Source organism: Heliangelus exortis, chromosome 1, assembly GCF_036169615.1.
Source record: "Heliangelus exortis chromosome 1, bHelExo1.hap1, whole genome shotgun sequence".
Lineage (NCBI taxonomy): Eukaryota > Metazoa > Chordata > Aves > Apodiformes > Trochilidae > Heliangelus > Heliangelus exortis.
The window spans coordinates 66244643-66260560 of record NC_092422.1 but is presented as its reverse complement, the minus strand read 5'-3'; the positions used below and the strand labels follow the sequence as shown (position 1 = coordinate 66260560).

The 15918-nt window shown below is 43.1% G+C and overlaps 1 protein-coding gene across 1 annotated transcript in view; it reads right to left on the bottom strand.

The window, feature by feature from the left end:
- LOC139797453 (magnesium transporter NIPA2-like) overlaps positions 1 to 15918 on the bottom strand; it is a 286983-nt gene that overhangs the window by 33687 nt on the left and 237378 nt on the right. The gene's annotated exons all lie outside the window — the stretch shown is intronic.

Below are 15918 nucleotides of genomic sequence, written 5' to 3'. Positions count from 1 at the left end.
GGTGCAGGAGGACGTGGTTTGCAGGAGAACAGAGGGAATGCTGCCTGGCCAGAGTTTCTGATGTGGGGGCAGTGCTAGTGCTCTCGCTTTCCCTTGGGGATTTTAAAATTCGTGTGAGATCCCTGGTCTGTCCGGGAGTATGGTGTGTTGCAAGGGTAGGGCAGGAGCAAGCTAAAGGCCAGACAGGGGCTCAAGGCTCCCACTGCAGCCCCCACCCGTGACCTGGAGCCGCAGCTTGATCCACTCCACCAGCAGCTGGATGAATGTGCCCAGTTAACAGCTGGAGAATCAGCAGCTGAGCATGTGGCTACAGACTGTGAAAGCTCAGCTGCTGCCAGGGGTCATGCAGGTTGCCTGGAAAGTGTGGGATCCACAGTCACCCTGCTTTCGTCCAGCAGTAAATCCCAGAATCTGCATTTATTTACAGGAAAATCTTCACTCTCTCCTAACAGCAGCTTCTCCAGATCACAGCCTCTCTCAGATAGCATTCAGCAACTTTCAGGTTCCAGGGGTGCAGAACACAACTTATCCTGCCATCACACAGAAGGCCTGAGGGTTCCTCTGGTAGCAATATCCCTAAATCTATTGATACTGATATGGATATTGAAAATGGTGGTTAGAACCTATCCTCTCAAAGCCAGAAGTGCTGAGCTGAAAGCAATCTTCCTTGCCAGGCAGAAATATTTTTTTAGCACATATTTCATTCTCACTATTCCCAGACAGGTGTTGAAATAGATCAGTCCATACATGGAATACTGTGGCAATATCCATTGAAGGAAATGGGACACGCTATCTCGGGTTGTAAATGAAAGTGGACACATTTGCTGTTTGTAACTGTTGGGCATACTTTACATTTTAGCATTCCCAGGAAACATGAGAGAAAACTCCTGAAAATGCTTTTCTTGCTAGCATATTTCTCAGATTGCTGGCACTGTTTGAGGCAGTTGTCCTAGGAAGGCACAGGGAGGCTGCAATATGCTTTTGTTTAGGTTTCAGCAAGCAGATGCAATACTTATTTGCAGCATTGCCTGTGTTTTCACCTAGGCTGCTTCATCAGGTAATTGTATAAATATTTAATGCTATGGAAAAGCTAATTCATCCTTGTGAGATTCACAAGACCTGCAAAATGAGAATACAGGAGGTGGAAGAACAGTTGTCCATAGCAACCCTTGGAAACAAAGATAGAGGTGAGGACAAATACAGGCTAATTATAAATATCCAATTCTATATACAGCCTAGTAACATGTACAGTGAAATTTATTACAGGAAATGATTTATGCTTGCACAGTGGAAAAATTATATAAATTTAACAGCCTTTGCATCTAATTATCAATCAGGTTCCTAAACAACGCTCAGACCCGAACAGTTTTTATATACAATCTCTCTTTGGTGTGGTTGAACCAAGACAAAAACAGGTAGCAAAGATCTCAAGAAAACAGTTTATTTCTCTCTACCCATGTAATTTTAAACTCCTAATTGTAAAACTTACATATGCCTTTCTGAAATACCTGTTTTGATAAGTAATTCTAAAGACACTTAAGTGGCCTTATTCAGTTAGCTACTATTACAGTTGCCATATAATAGTTGTAGTGTTCTTGAGGATTAGTCATAGACTAAAATAATGATATCACATCACTGGTAAATATTAAATTTGCAAATATCTTGGAAAATGGAGCGTGACTTCACTAATGCCTTATAAGATCACTTGATGCAAAAAATCTGCATTATCTAGTTTACTAACATTCTGGACCAAAGCCATAAAGATGCCTCAAAGATAACAGTTATTATAATTATTTAGATGGAAGTTATATGTTTTTTCCTTAAACTATTACATATAGAGAGTATATAAACTCCTGGGGTCTACCTAGTCTTCTGAGACAGTTTCATTGTAATGGCATCATTCCCCCTGCTGAGGTTTGTTAGCAGAACTGCAAAACAAGATGCTTTGGGCCAATGAGACTTGTACATTGCAATACTGCAGTATTCCTGATGTCACAGGGATCTGATGTGTCATGAACACGTAAGTTGCATAGGAGTAACCTCAGATTTATGTGTCATTTCCCCCAGCAGACTCTGGCCCTCTCTATCAGTTTTACCCAATTCCAACCTAAGCAGTCATGCTTCTAGCTCCACACTTGTTGGCCACTTGTTTCTTAATTCAAGCAATATGTGAGAATTGGTATAAAAAGCATATGAGTTGCTTTATAAAAGTAGCTAACTCCAGTCTGGTAGAGTATAGATGTTCTGGATCAGTCAAGAGGTATGAGCAGTATTTAATAGATTTGTGTAGGGCTCCTATCTGGAGGAAGGAATGTGTGGTTGAGGTAGGGCTCTTGGAAGTGAGTGAACAAAGGTGGTAGAGACTGATTTTAATTTTTTTTTTTTTCCTGGGGTGTTGGACCTTTTCTGGTAAGTATGGGTTCTTCCCTGATCTGAAGGGGAAGAAAAAATAAAGGAATGCATTATTTCCTCTGTAATGGCTTGTGTTTCTCTGTTATGTTTGTATCGTGTACATAATTATTTTTTTTTAATTAAAGCAGTTGTTAGAGTGTTTTAGCTGGGCTAGAGGAAAGTCAGATCAGCCCATATATGACACAGAATGACAATACAGTAGTTGTGCCCAGGAGATAATCTGAAGCTTCTTATAAAAGAGCAGGGTAGAAATTTACCAGCAGCTCAGTAACAGTACCAACAGTATCAGACCCTGAGGCAAAAGCAGTAATTCTGCTTGGTGGAAGCACTACAGTGATCTTCTCTGCCAGCAATTGAAGCAGTAGGAACTCAGACTGCAGAGACATCAAGAAGACAGTGGCAATCCTTGCAATTTTTTCTGGCTCTTGAGGACCAAAGAAAAAAAGGGATAGTAAGGGCAGCTTAATGAAGACTTGTGTAATGGTCCAGTGAAGAGGTCCTAAAAATCCTTTCTTAGGAGGCTTGAACAGTTGCCTGGAGTATAAATGTAGTGTAACTGGGCTGGTACTGATATGACTGAGTCCTGCTTTGGCAAGGAAGTGACCTGAATCTTTGTTGCAGTCTAGCTCGTGGTTTGCTCCGGGCATCCATACCCATGGAGAGGAGAATGAATGGAAACCTGCTGAAACTGCACTGCACTGATAGGTCAGGTTTTTTGCTTGGTACTTTACAAATAAGGACTTTGTTGAACAAATAAGGACCAGAGATGACAACATGTACAGTCTCTGGGTCCAGGTTTGGGCTTTTAAAGTCCATAGTGTTCTTTGTGAAGTGAAATCATAGCACTGAGTTCTACTGCACTGCAGGCAGTGACCACAAGACTCCTGAAAACATCCTCTAGAGCTAGAAATAATCCATCTGAGCCTTGATGTCTGGAATTGAATTACTAAATGCTCCTTACATCCTGTCTGTAATATAGGAGGCTACACAAGCCTATAGATTACACGAGGAAAGGCAGCCCTTAGAGTATAGTGGCTTCTTTCAGAGCAGAACACCAGGCTGCAAATCAGCCAGTGCTATGCTGAGTGGAAAAGTGAGGGCAGATTAGGTTGCCTTTGTTAAAGGGTCCAGGGTTCATGCAATGGAGCTTTTTTATTGATGTGCAAGTCTGGTCCAAATGAGTAATAGAAGCTTGCTGTCACTTTTGCCCACGGAAAACAAATTCTTTGCTAAATGACAGTGGCCACATATAATTCAGCATCCTTTCTGAAGATGTGATGCAAGACTGATGTTAGGCTGTTGACAGAGAAAGCCTGTCAGGTGTGCTGCAGACAGATCAGACCCATCCCAGCTCTCCTGTGAGGAAAATGGATCTCTTCAGAGAGAATCTGTCCTTTGTGTGGCAGGCAGAAGCTCATAAGTTCATTCTGATGTGTGTTCATGAGCAGACTGTGGAGAACCCAGGTTATTTAATATCAGGAGTGCTCACATTTGCTGTGCAGAAATCACTTCTAGATCCCCAGTGACTAGGGAACAGAAAAAAAACAGATTTTTCAGTAAATCCTGTACCAGATTATATACTCATTAATTGCAAACTCTGACCAGGGCATACTCCTCTATCACAGTTTCCAGGAGTTGAATACACCATATTAATACGATGAATATAGTATATGTATATTCAGCATTTTTTTTCCATACATAAGAATTGTGGTGAATGCCTTGCACATGCTAATATTGTAGTAAGAACAAGTCTTTCAATGAAGGTATGGTCATTACAATCATCTTAAAAAAACAAACAAACAAAACCAAAAACCAAAAAAAACCCCAAACCAGACTCTATCAAAGTCTTGCATGCAGAGAACTTGCCTATCTTTCCTGTACCTTAGCTGTTAATTAGCCACATTAATTTTCTGCTCAGGTAAAGAGAGTTCTAGACCATGTTTCAGCTTTATAGATGTTGCCAGTATGTTATTGTAAGCTTTGACATAGTGATCTACATCACTTCTATCCTGGTTTGAGCTGAGATTAAATCCGAGAAAGTTAAAAATCTAGTTAAATACTAGTTAAATCTAAGGACCTGCACTTTCTGAAGTTAACAGCACATTTTTCAGTCAGTGTCTGCTTCTAGGAGTGATAAAGCTGGATGTTTCTTTCTATTGCTGGAGAATGGTATTCAGAACCAAGGTCACTGCTTGATTCTGCTAAACTTCCGGCCCAGAAACAAAAGGGAGGATCCTCCTGTGGGAGGATCAACAGGTAACCAAAACTGAGCAAATGGAGTATTCCATCCCATACACATCATACTCATTATAAATCTGAGGGATTTTTTGTTGGTGGCTGGTGTCCTGGGAATACTCTCTCCATTCTTCTGCCTTTGATCTCAGTCTGTGCATTCCTGATTCCAGCTCCCATCTGCTGCTGGCTCCAGAAGCCCAGTTGAGGACTTCCCCAGGGCTGCCCTGCAGCCTTGGTGGTGGCATGAGCATTACTGTGGGAATGTGATAGTGGTTTTGGATGTACTTGTATATATTTGTATGTATTTCATTGTTTTCATTGTTCCTGTTTCATTACAGCTGTGTAGTTGAGTTTCCAAGCCATGTTTCTCTCCTTTATTCTCTTCCCCTTTCCGAGAAGGGAGAGGGGTTAATAGAGAGTGTGGAATTTGTTTGATTGCCAGCCCAGCATTAAACCTTGGCAACTTCAGAAGCTGCACACCAGACCAGCATGCAGTCATTACTGAATCACCTCTGCTGGTGGGCTCTTCCCATTAATCTGGTCAGCTGCTGAATTCAGTAAGTGAAGATTTAGGGTATATCTTGGAGACTTGGACAAATGAAATTCTCTCAAGTGAAGAACACTAGAGGCACTCCTCCTCATCGAGTAAATTCACTCATTAGACTTGCTGGGAAGTTCCAACAATAAGTACACGGCTTTTCTACTTCTTAGTTCCTCAGAAGATAATTTTCTAACAGAAACATCAGGGAATACAGCAGCCAGCTGCCTGCTCAGAGATTGGTCTTTTTAAGGTTGAGGGCATCCTGTACTGCAAAACCTAAGTTTCATTATAAAGTACATTTGTATATGGGTGCTTTTGAATGGGATTCATAGAATCATAGAATCCTAGGGGTTGGAAGGGACCTCGAAAGATCATCTAGTCCAACCCCCCCTGCCAGAGCAGGGCCCCCTAGAGTACATCGCCTAGGAACGTGTCCAGGCGGGTTTTGAATGTCTCCAGTGAAGGAGACTCCACAACCCCCCTGGGCAGCCTGTTCCAGGGCTCCGTCACCCTTACAATAAAAAAATTTTTCTGATATTCAACTTGAACCTCCTATGCTCCAATTTACACCCATTACCCCTTGTCCTATCACTGGTGACCACTGAGAAAAGCCTAACTCCATCTCCCTGACACTCACCCCTTACATATTTGAAAACATTGATGAGGTCACCCCTCAGTCTCCTTTTCTCCAAACTAAAGAGACCCAGCTCCCTCAGCCTTTCCTCATAAGGGAGATGTTCCACTCCCTTAATCATCTTAGTAGCTCTAAGATTGGGAGACTGTAAATGCATTGCAGTGCATCTGAACTGTTCAGGGTTTTTTTTCTGGATTTATTTAGATTTTGAACCAATTTCATAATGAGAATGGCCTGTATTTAATTACTTTCCTCTCCAAGCTTCACTTTCAACTGACCATGCATTTGCAAACTGGAAATCTCTGAGCTTCTAGAACCCAGTTATTGAATTTTAGGTGTTAACAATGCCACCATCCTAGTATTTTATCTACTAAATGTGTGCCTTATCAGCAGCAAAGCTACATTTCCAGCTTCACTCACTGTTGCCTCTGAGGGCACAAAGCAGCATCCTGACTACTCTGGAAGAACAGTACTGTTCCCAGCTGTGGTTAAACAGGGTCCTATCCTTTAGCAGGATAAATGGTGATGGGCTGATGCAAACCATTTCTAGGGTGAGTCTCCCAGACAGTACATGGAAAAGGAGGCTTTCCATGAAGTTCCTCTGCTCTAAATCAGAGCAGCTGCAAAGCCAGCCAGTGTAGTATTTAATATGTAGTATTTAAAACTGAGTTTAATATTTAAAAGGGATGTTTTGAGAACTGTAGTGAAAGGCATCTGTGGTAGTTACTTACCTAACCTGGAAGGAAACCAACTGGCATGAAGTCAGTCTGGCTGTGTTCAGCAGATGTTCAGTGTTATTGCACAATCATTGCACATGATGATCTGCACCTTTTAATAAGACAAGGCTGTATTTAAACTAAGTGTAACATTAAGATCTTAGGCAATGTCAGAGAGGAATTGTCACCTTCTAGGGAAATTCATTAATCTTCTGTAAATCCTAGCAATGTCTACATTTAAGTCTTTTTTTCTTAGTAGTCAAGGTGCCTATTGTATGAAAGATCCATGTTAATATCCTGTTGGGTGTCATGAGTCTTGACGTAAAAAGGGTGTCAGTGAGGACTAAAAATGCCTGGGTTAAATTTTCTCTGAATTCATTGAAAGCAGCTGACAGGAATGCTAAGTTAGGTGAAACTGGAAGTCTTGCTTTGGGTCCTTTGTAGATGAGGTACCAGGGATACGGGGCAATTATTAGACTGAATACTGAGCTGCTTTTTTATTACAGCTGCTCCACTTATGCATTTGGCATACATATGTCATAAAGCTGTCTTTGATAGTGCTTGCTCCTTAAATATTTACTCCAAAGGGCCCTCTTACCAGCAGTTCTACTGCTGTTTGGCACAGCCTTATCTTTTTCTTGGTTATATGAAGACAGTGATTACTGGTACCCTGACAGTGATTCACTTGTACACAAATGGTACTGGGGGGTTGCTAAGCTGTCAGAAAGATACCTGAGAATAGGTATAGGTATCCCTGTGCTTAGTTGTCACTAACTTTGAAGTGCCTAAAAACATTTATTGGCTACATGAGATGTCCAGCAAATATTGTAGGTAGTGTCAGCCTTCAGGGGAAGTCTTCCTGTGTATAGGCTGCAGAGGTATTTAACCTACATTGTACTTTCTCTGGCTTTAATGATAAAAAGTTTTTTAATGCTGATTTTAATGATAACCATGACTGAAATGAGATCTTGTGGTTGAGAGTCACAGATGACTGTAACAAATAATACTGTCTCAGGTCTAAAGATCTAATCTTAAACTCAATGAAACTGTAAGATGCCTTTGTCAAACAAATGTGACTTAAAAAAAAGAAAGAAACAGAACAAAACAACATTTTTAAAAGGAGCCTGAGAACAAAAGCGTATCTTTAAATCTTTTGTCTCAGAACATCTTTCCTTCAAATAAGGCTGACTGCATAATAGAACTGTGAAAGGCAGATAAGATAATTGCTACTTCAGGAACAGAAGAACAGGAACATGTGAAGCTTCTTCCTCTCTCATTTAGCCAGTAGATGAAACAACTATTCTCTGCCTTAATGTTTCTTTTGCACTCTGTTTGGCTGACTTCAGTTTTGCCACCCCCCAGAATTAGTATTTGAGAGAGTCCCCCCTTTTTGGCCCTTGAATAAATAATTATTTTATCTGTTTGTTTTGTTCTTTCCTTTTAACAACTTCTGCCCCACACTGAGCTCAGGGACAGTAATAGGTATAGCAACAGCTGCCAGACTAGAGCAGGGGAACCTTTCAGCCACTGTTGTCAGAGTTCCCTCTCCTCAAAAAGCAAGAAGCCAGCTGGATTTTGAGATGGGCTGTAGTCAGATGGATAGGGAGAAGGAAATCTGCCAGCTGCAGAATTGAGTAGAAAAACAGAGATCTTAGCTCAGGAAGTAGAAGTATGCTTCATTCATACTGCATTGCACCCAGGACTCCTGCCTGGCTTAAGAGGAAAACACATTTTGGGTAGAAGCTGCTTCTTTCTGCAGGTTTCTATACCCATGCCAACTCTTCCTGCTTCAGGAATAGCTGAGGACCACTATGCATATAAAATACCCTGCAAAAGTCATGGGGGCTGCCAAGCAGTAGCCCATTCTTCTGCCTTTGTAATGACAGCACGGCCAGGTGGTTGCTGACAGTACAGGGAGATGTGAAAGTGCTCTTCCCTCTACAGCCTGGGCACCTGTATTGTAAAGCACATTGTCTTGTCAAGTGAGCTAAACAATGAGAAAAAACAGTAGCAGCAGGATCAAAACCATGGTTTGCCTCTGTTAGAAGATAGTCACACAACAACTTGAGGAAATGACCACCAGGCTGAGATGCTGAGACAAAGTGTTTTGTGTTGGGTTTTTTTTCCTATCAAGTAAGAAAACAGCCTGCTATTTGCAGCAGTCCTTAAAGTAAATGCATGCAAGCACTTGCTCATCTAAACTGTGAAATGCATAACAGCCTCTGAGATCCAGCACTGAGCTCTTCTCAATGTTTGAGATTAAGCACATGGATTTACTAAAACGAGTGTGCTGAGCAGGAAGTGACACACCTAAATGCCAGCTGAGTGCCCAGGCCTTCAGCCTTCTTTTCCACTGGTTCACTAACTGGACAGCTGTTTCAATGCACAGAGATTGCGAGCAGGAGTATGCAGGATTTTGAGTACACAGCCATTATTTATTAGAGAAAGCACACAGAAGATAGCCAGAGGTCTAACACACCTAGCACCCTGCAGTGCAGGGTGAGATGCTCTTCTTTGGCCTTCTTCTTTTGACACAGTTGTGTCAGCCACAAAGGAAAGCATCAGTCTTTGTGGCTCCTTGGAGCAGGCCGTTCCTCTGTCTTGCCGTGTTGTTGTCTTCTAAATATCTTCTGTTTTCTTCCTTAGTTTTATAACTTTCACATTAGTGTTCTTCTCTTGAGGCCTTGAGTTAATAACTAATATGAGTCAACAATTCCACCCCTATTTTTTAATATGCTTTTCTAATCTTGCCTGGCTCTCTTGCTGCCTTAAAACAATTTTCCTCAGTAAAGCCTCACGTCTTAATTAATTGGACCCTGGGCTGTGGGCTACTGTTTACAATTTTTGGAGACAACATGACATTTTAAGACAGTTTTCAAACAGAATGGTTGGTGCATTAGGGACCTGGGAAATATATCTCTTAGTGAGGGAAGGTGGCCTGTCCCTGGAGAGCTGCTGAGAGGTGAGTAGGAGTGGGAGGAAAGCAAGAAGATGACACGGGGACAGAGCTAGGAGATGAAGTGCTTAAAAAAGTTCCCTCTGAGTGAGGAGACAGGTAGCGCCAGGAAGTGTGGATTTTGAGAACTGTTGAGGAAAGTCTTTTCCTTTTGTATCTGATTCTGGTGTCCCTGCTGAGGGGCATGGATTTGGCTCTGTGGCTTGTAGCAGTCAGACTTCTGCTTTCTTCATCATTTTGCTGTCAGGAGCTTTACAGAGCTCCTCCTGCTCCCTCTGCCCTCTCCTTGTCAGGTCCCTTGCTGCAGTCGAGCCAGCACTCCCCCTGCATCCATCCAAACCAAAAGCAGCTCTTATGTGGGAAAAACACCCAAAAATCCAAAACGTACTTATGGTGAGGGGGATGTAGAAAAGCAATCTGAGGACTGCTGGCTTGATGCATCTTCTCCCACACTGCTGAGGAGGAAGTACAACTTCTCTGCATCCCAAAAAAGCATGGCAATATTTGAATGCCCAAATGGCACTGTGTGCGTATGTGACAGGGATTTCTCCTTTGTCACAGGAAATATTTCTGTAGGGATCGAGTCATGCTAGTACCTGGCTGGCTCCCAGGGGAAAAGCTAGGCAACCTGTGGGGACAGATGCTCACCCTGAAAAAGTAGCATCCATCCATCTTCTCTGGCCATTCCAGGCAGTTGTCCAGCCTCTGAGCCTTGCATAGCAGTGACTTTGGTGTAAATGTTTCAGTGCATTGCTGTTGGTAAGCTCTCAGTGTCCCTTAGGGTGCTGCTCAGAGGAGAACCCTCCATCAAAGGGAGCCTTAGGTCTGTCTCCTGTCATCCCATGACAAACTGCATCCTTCATACAAAACCTAGAAACTAAGAAAAATGTCATTTTCACTGCTGGCATCTACTTGTTACTTGAATGTTGACAGAGTCCCTCGCCTTTCAAGTCCCCTCTCTGCTGCTTTTTGATGGGTTTTTGTTCCTGGATTTAAAAAAAAATCTTCCAATTCTTTTTGTGTTCTAATCCACCAGGTTTTTCCTGGTTGTTTAGCTATGCTCCAATGACTAAAGTTTTTGAGGGGTGAACCTTCATGCTTTCTATCTCCTTTTTAGTTAGATAGTTAATATTAATACAATAGGTCTCTGACACTGAGATGGAACATGGGGAAAATATGAAATCAGGATAGTTTCTTGAACTTTGATGCAACAGTAATCATTAGCTTTGACCCTCTACCTATAGGCTAGAATTAAATTAACAAGTTCCCTGCTGTGAAACGTTTTTTTTTTCAATATAACAAATACTTGCAAACTGAATCAACAACTTAACTGTAGCATGTGTATTTTTATAGCCAGTTAGACTGACAGTCTGGCCCGTTTAGATGGCCCGTGTGAGTAAAACACAAAGTATGTTTAAAATGGTGGCATCAGAGTTCACAAGAAATACCAACATTCATGTTTCCCAAGCAATTTTAATACAGACATTTAGCTGAAGTGTATGCTGATAGTGCAATGTTGGTTCATAAAGCTGAGAATCATTGTACCTGTACGACATGGGTATAAGTTGACCACATGGACTTGCTTTAGGAAGGCAGCTACTATGAGGCAGAGGTCCTCAGCTTCTTGGAGCATTTGAAAGATGTCAGATAACTTAGGGATCCAGATGAAAAGGACTGTCATCTTCAACAATTGCATATGGCATGGGATAGCTGGACTGTCTTGCTGTCAGGGCCATGAGGGGCCCTGTAGGTATGACTTGTCCTGACCAGTCTCAGTTGGGACTTCCACCCACACTCTGTTGATTGAGGCAGGACCTCCACTGAAGCTCTGGCTTGGGTGTGAGCTACATCACAGAATCTAGTATCATAGAATCACAGAATGGTTGGAAAGGGACCTTAAAGATCATCTAGTTCCAACTCCCCTGACATAGTCAGGGACACCTCCCACTAGACCAGGTTGCTCCAGGCCCCATTCAACCTGGCCTTGAAGTAGAATTACATGGTGAAACAAAATGCTGAAGACTCTGCCTGGGCATCGTGAAATGGGGAAAGCAGCCCAGCAGCCTGTACCTGGGCAAGTGAAGAAACAGCATCTCAAATGGTCCTCTTCCAAATGCAAGTGCCATTAACTGTTCCAGTGCTAATAAACAGCGCATCAGTGTGTACTCCCAGCCAGGTCCCTGACATGCCTGAACAGTTGTTTTCATCTCCAAGACTCACCTCAAACCTGACCTTGTCTCCTTGCCTTTGTCTGTCACCACCCTGCTTTGCTTGCCCAGCTCAGGGACTGTGCCCTGTTGGTAAAGGCACTACCTGTGCTGTGGTCACCTCCTGGCTTGCCTTCCCTTCTAGAGTATTGCTGATCCTGCTGCTCCCTGACAGCTCGGGTCTTCAAGAACCTGGAGCTGAGTACCATATAGCCTGATCCCCAGGCTGTGCCAGGGTCTGTCCCCAGCAGCTCATCCACTGTCTCCAAGGTCTCCTTGTCATCCAAGGTTGTCCCTGCTGCTCCTGACTGATAGGCAAAGCCTGCAGGGAGCTGTGGTGAGCGTGCAAAAGCAGACAGCAGCCCATGAGGCTTTGTTCGCATCCCCTGCCCTCGGAGAAACCTTTGTCCCTTGGCTCCTTGAACCCTTCAGCTGGAGTTGGGCAAGGTGTAATGGTCCTGACCAGCAGCCCGTTGTATGCTGAGGAGTGTGATCCATTTCACAGGCAAACCAAGTGGGCCCAGGGCTGTGCTTTGCTGTATGTACAGGCTGGCCTTCAGGCCTGTGCCATGCTGCACATATCCCTTGGCTGCAGGACAGCTTCAGCCACTTCACAGCAACAGCTCCCACTTTGTACTGGCGATTACACCACATCCTTGCCCTTATCTAACATGGCAGCAAGAGGTTCTCATCTGAGCATCCTTTTTCTGTATGACAGTAGAAGTGATGAACACAGTTGTTTTTTTGTAAGAATATCGCATAATAGCTTGACTGATGAAAATGGGGTAAACTTTTCCATGGACAGGGTCTGTTTACCATGCTGTGTGTAGGTCAGAGGCCCATTTGATGCTGTGTGACTCAGGGTTGTAAGGGATGTAAGATTACCTGTACTATTCTCTGTTTCTGTATAGTGTTAGATTTAATAAATAGGATTTTATATGACACTGTACAGAGTCTGAGTGACTTTCTTACTGGTATCGTCATAGAATCATGTAGTTATAGAGTATGCTGAGTAGAAAAGGACCCATCAAGATCATCAAGTCCAACTCCTGTCCCTGTGTAGGGCACCCCCAGGATCACACCATGTGCCTGAGAGCATCATCCAAACACTTCCTGAACTCAGGCAGGTTTGGTGCTGTGACCACTTCCCTGAGGAGCCTGTACCATGGCTCATCCACCCTCTGGGTGAAAAACCTTTTCCTAATATCTAACCTAAACCACCCCTGATTCAGCCTCCTACCATTTCCCTTAGTTCTCTCTTTGGTCACAGAAGTGAAGAAATCAGTACCAGTACCATCTCTTCCCCTTGTGAGGAAGCCACAGACTGCAATGAGGTCACCCCTCAGCCTTCTTTTCTCCAACAGGAACAATTCAAGTGACCTCAGCTGCTCCTCATAATTCATCCCTTCCAGACCCTTCACCATCCTCGTGGCTCTCCTCTGGACACTCTCCAACACCTTGACATCTTTTCTGTGCCATGGTGCCCCAAAACTGCACACAGTACTCAAGGTGAGGCTGTACCAGTGCAGAGTAGAGTGGGATAATCCCCTCCCTTGACTAGCAGGCGATGCTGTGCTTGTTGCACCCCAGGACAAGGTTGTCCTTCCTGGAAGCCAGGGCACACTGCTGGCTCACATTCAGTTTGCCACAACCCTCAGGTCCCTCTCTGCTGCACTGCTCTCCAGCCACTCATTCCCCTCAGTCTTTATTTACCACCAGAGTTGCTCTGTCACAGGTGCAGAATGTAGCAGCATCTCTTGCTTCAAACAAAAAGCTACAGGAATGTACTAGTCAGATACAGCTGATCTTTACTACCTGCCCAGGGTCCTATTCAACAGGTATCACCAGCTCACCAGCAGCAACTCCTGTGCTAGAGTACCTGGACCTCTGGAAGAGTCCTTCCATGTCCTCCCTTACTACCCCCAGAGGAGGAGCCTACAGAAGTAGGTGCCATCTGACCCCACTCCTCATCCCAGAGGCAGCAGGTAGAAAGAAAGGGTGAGAGGGCCCACTGTACTGGTAGAAACTCCACGGCCTCATTGCCCATACATCTGCCCCATGAAAATGATGATGGGAAAGGAGGTGCCCTATGTGCACACCTATGCCTTGTCACTCTCTGATTTTGCAGATTAGCTCAGGGACAATCTGACACGTGGGTTCATCCATCCCCCTGCCTCCCTTGCTGGGGCCCCTATGCTTTTTTTTGTCAGGAAGGATGGGGTCTCCATGTCTCTGTAGATTACTAATCTATAGAATTAGTCTGAAATAGCTGTGAAAGGCAATGCATTTGTGGATAGTTGTAAAGGCATCAGCCTTTCAGGGTTAGGGAAGAAAAAATAATATTTTATTGAATTTCTGGTTTAAGCAGCCTGACTAAGAGGTGAATCTTACTCATATGAGCCTTTTGTTAAAGGTTCATCTTCTTTGTAAGATGCTGCCTCAGTATCTGTTTTCAGCATCTAAGCACACTATGTAGTGACAAGAAGGCAGGACCAAGCTGCAGTGTCAGAGTGGGAAGGAGGGAGAGGTTTATTGCTCACTAGGTTTTGATGGAGTATAAACATAGAAGATTCAAGGGCTGTGAAAAAGATGACAGCTGACTCGTCAATGGTAAGAGAATGAATGGATTGTGAGCAGGAAAAAGATTATCAGATTGGCAACTGCAAAAAAAGCAAGACCCAAAACCAGGGAGAAAAAGTGTAGGTCAGCAATGGCAATGAGAAGGGTTGATTCTGACTAAAAACTGTGCCACCCAGGGTGGCAGAATTCAAGTTCAAGATAAAAGGTGTGAGAGGGAATAGTCTGGCCACTGTCACTAATAGGGTGGAAAAAATTAGGTTTTGGGTTTTTAATTAAAGATTTTGCCAAGTGAAAAATTTCAACAACAAAATGTCACCCAATCACTGCACACAAACAAAATTTCATTGTACTGAGAACCTTCCTTTTTTAAAGGTCACATCACTGATTCTCATATCCTGCACTAGTAGACAGTGACTCCTTTATTACATTTTCTTAAAAATAATGGAGGTGAGAATGTGCCCTGTAATAAGGCTGTTTAGATTTTAATGTGTAAAATGGATTGAGGAACTAAATGGGTATGAAACGATACAGAAAATTCCAGTGCATGCACTTTCTTAATAAATCATTGCTTCAGCAGGATAAAAGCATTTACTAGCTCCAGATTTAGTTGTATTTGGATGCTGATCTATGCCTCGGGTTCCAAGACATCTAAACTTACCTTCAGTTTAGCTGGGTATGTATTTAAATGGCTGGCTGTTCACTCTGCTTTTCCCCATATCTGTGCTGTATCCTCCTCTAACAGGGTTGCCATGCTTGGGAAGAGTAGAGTAAAACAGTGTCGTTATTACAAGTCAATCCTCTTTGAAAGAGAGATTAGAGTTTTCATCAGACACTTCCCTCATGAAAAAGGGATTAGTGAAATAGCAGGGTAAATTTTGTGCAATGCGTTTTTGTTTTTTTTTTTCCAGCATTCCTTGTTTTTGTTGCTCATCCTGCACATTCTTCCCACAATGTGGAGCTCTCTCACCAGGGAAATGGGAGGATGGGCTGGTAAATCCTGAACTTGCACTGAAGAGCAGCACTAGGTTAAAGACCTGGACGGTAGGCCATCATTTGGAGGGAAGGATGGTTATTAAAGAGGAAGGAGAGCATCAGTCCTATATTTAACACCTTTTTCCAATGCCTTAAAATATTTTCTCTGCATTTAGTGGAGGAAATCTGATGTTTAAGATTAGCAATCATCTGCAAGCCCATAAGGCAAGTAATTCCAGCTTTCACGTTAGCTCTAGTCCTTCTTTCCCAGGGTCCCCTTCCCTTCTGTGCCCAGCACTAAGTTGGATTTTTATAAAATATGGCTCACTCATGGGCAAGATGTCAGAAAGCTCAACAGCGTAAAGACACAGGCAGCTCTTGTAAAATCTGTGAAAAATAGTTTCTTGAATACATATCTGAAGTGAAGACTTTATGCTTCTTTCAGAAAGATTACTAATTTTAAATCCTTCAGAGCTAAGAGCTAATCTGAAACTCTGACAAATCTCATTTGTAAGCCACTTCAGAACAACCTATTTAGGCCAGTGGTTGTGTCAATACTACATGGTTTACTACACCTGTGTAGACTGATAACACCTGGGTGTAAGTTTCCTCCTTTCCTACAGGGCAAAGGAGGGGAAAGGTATCTGAAAGATACTGGCTGTCAT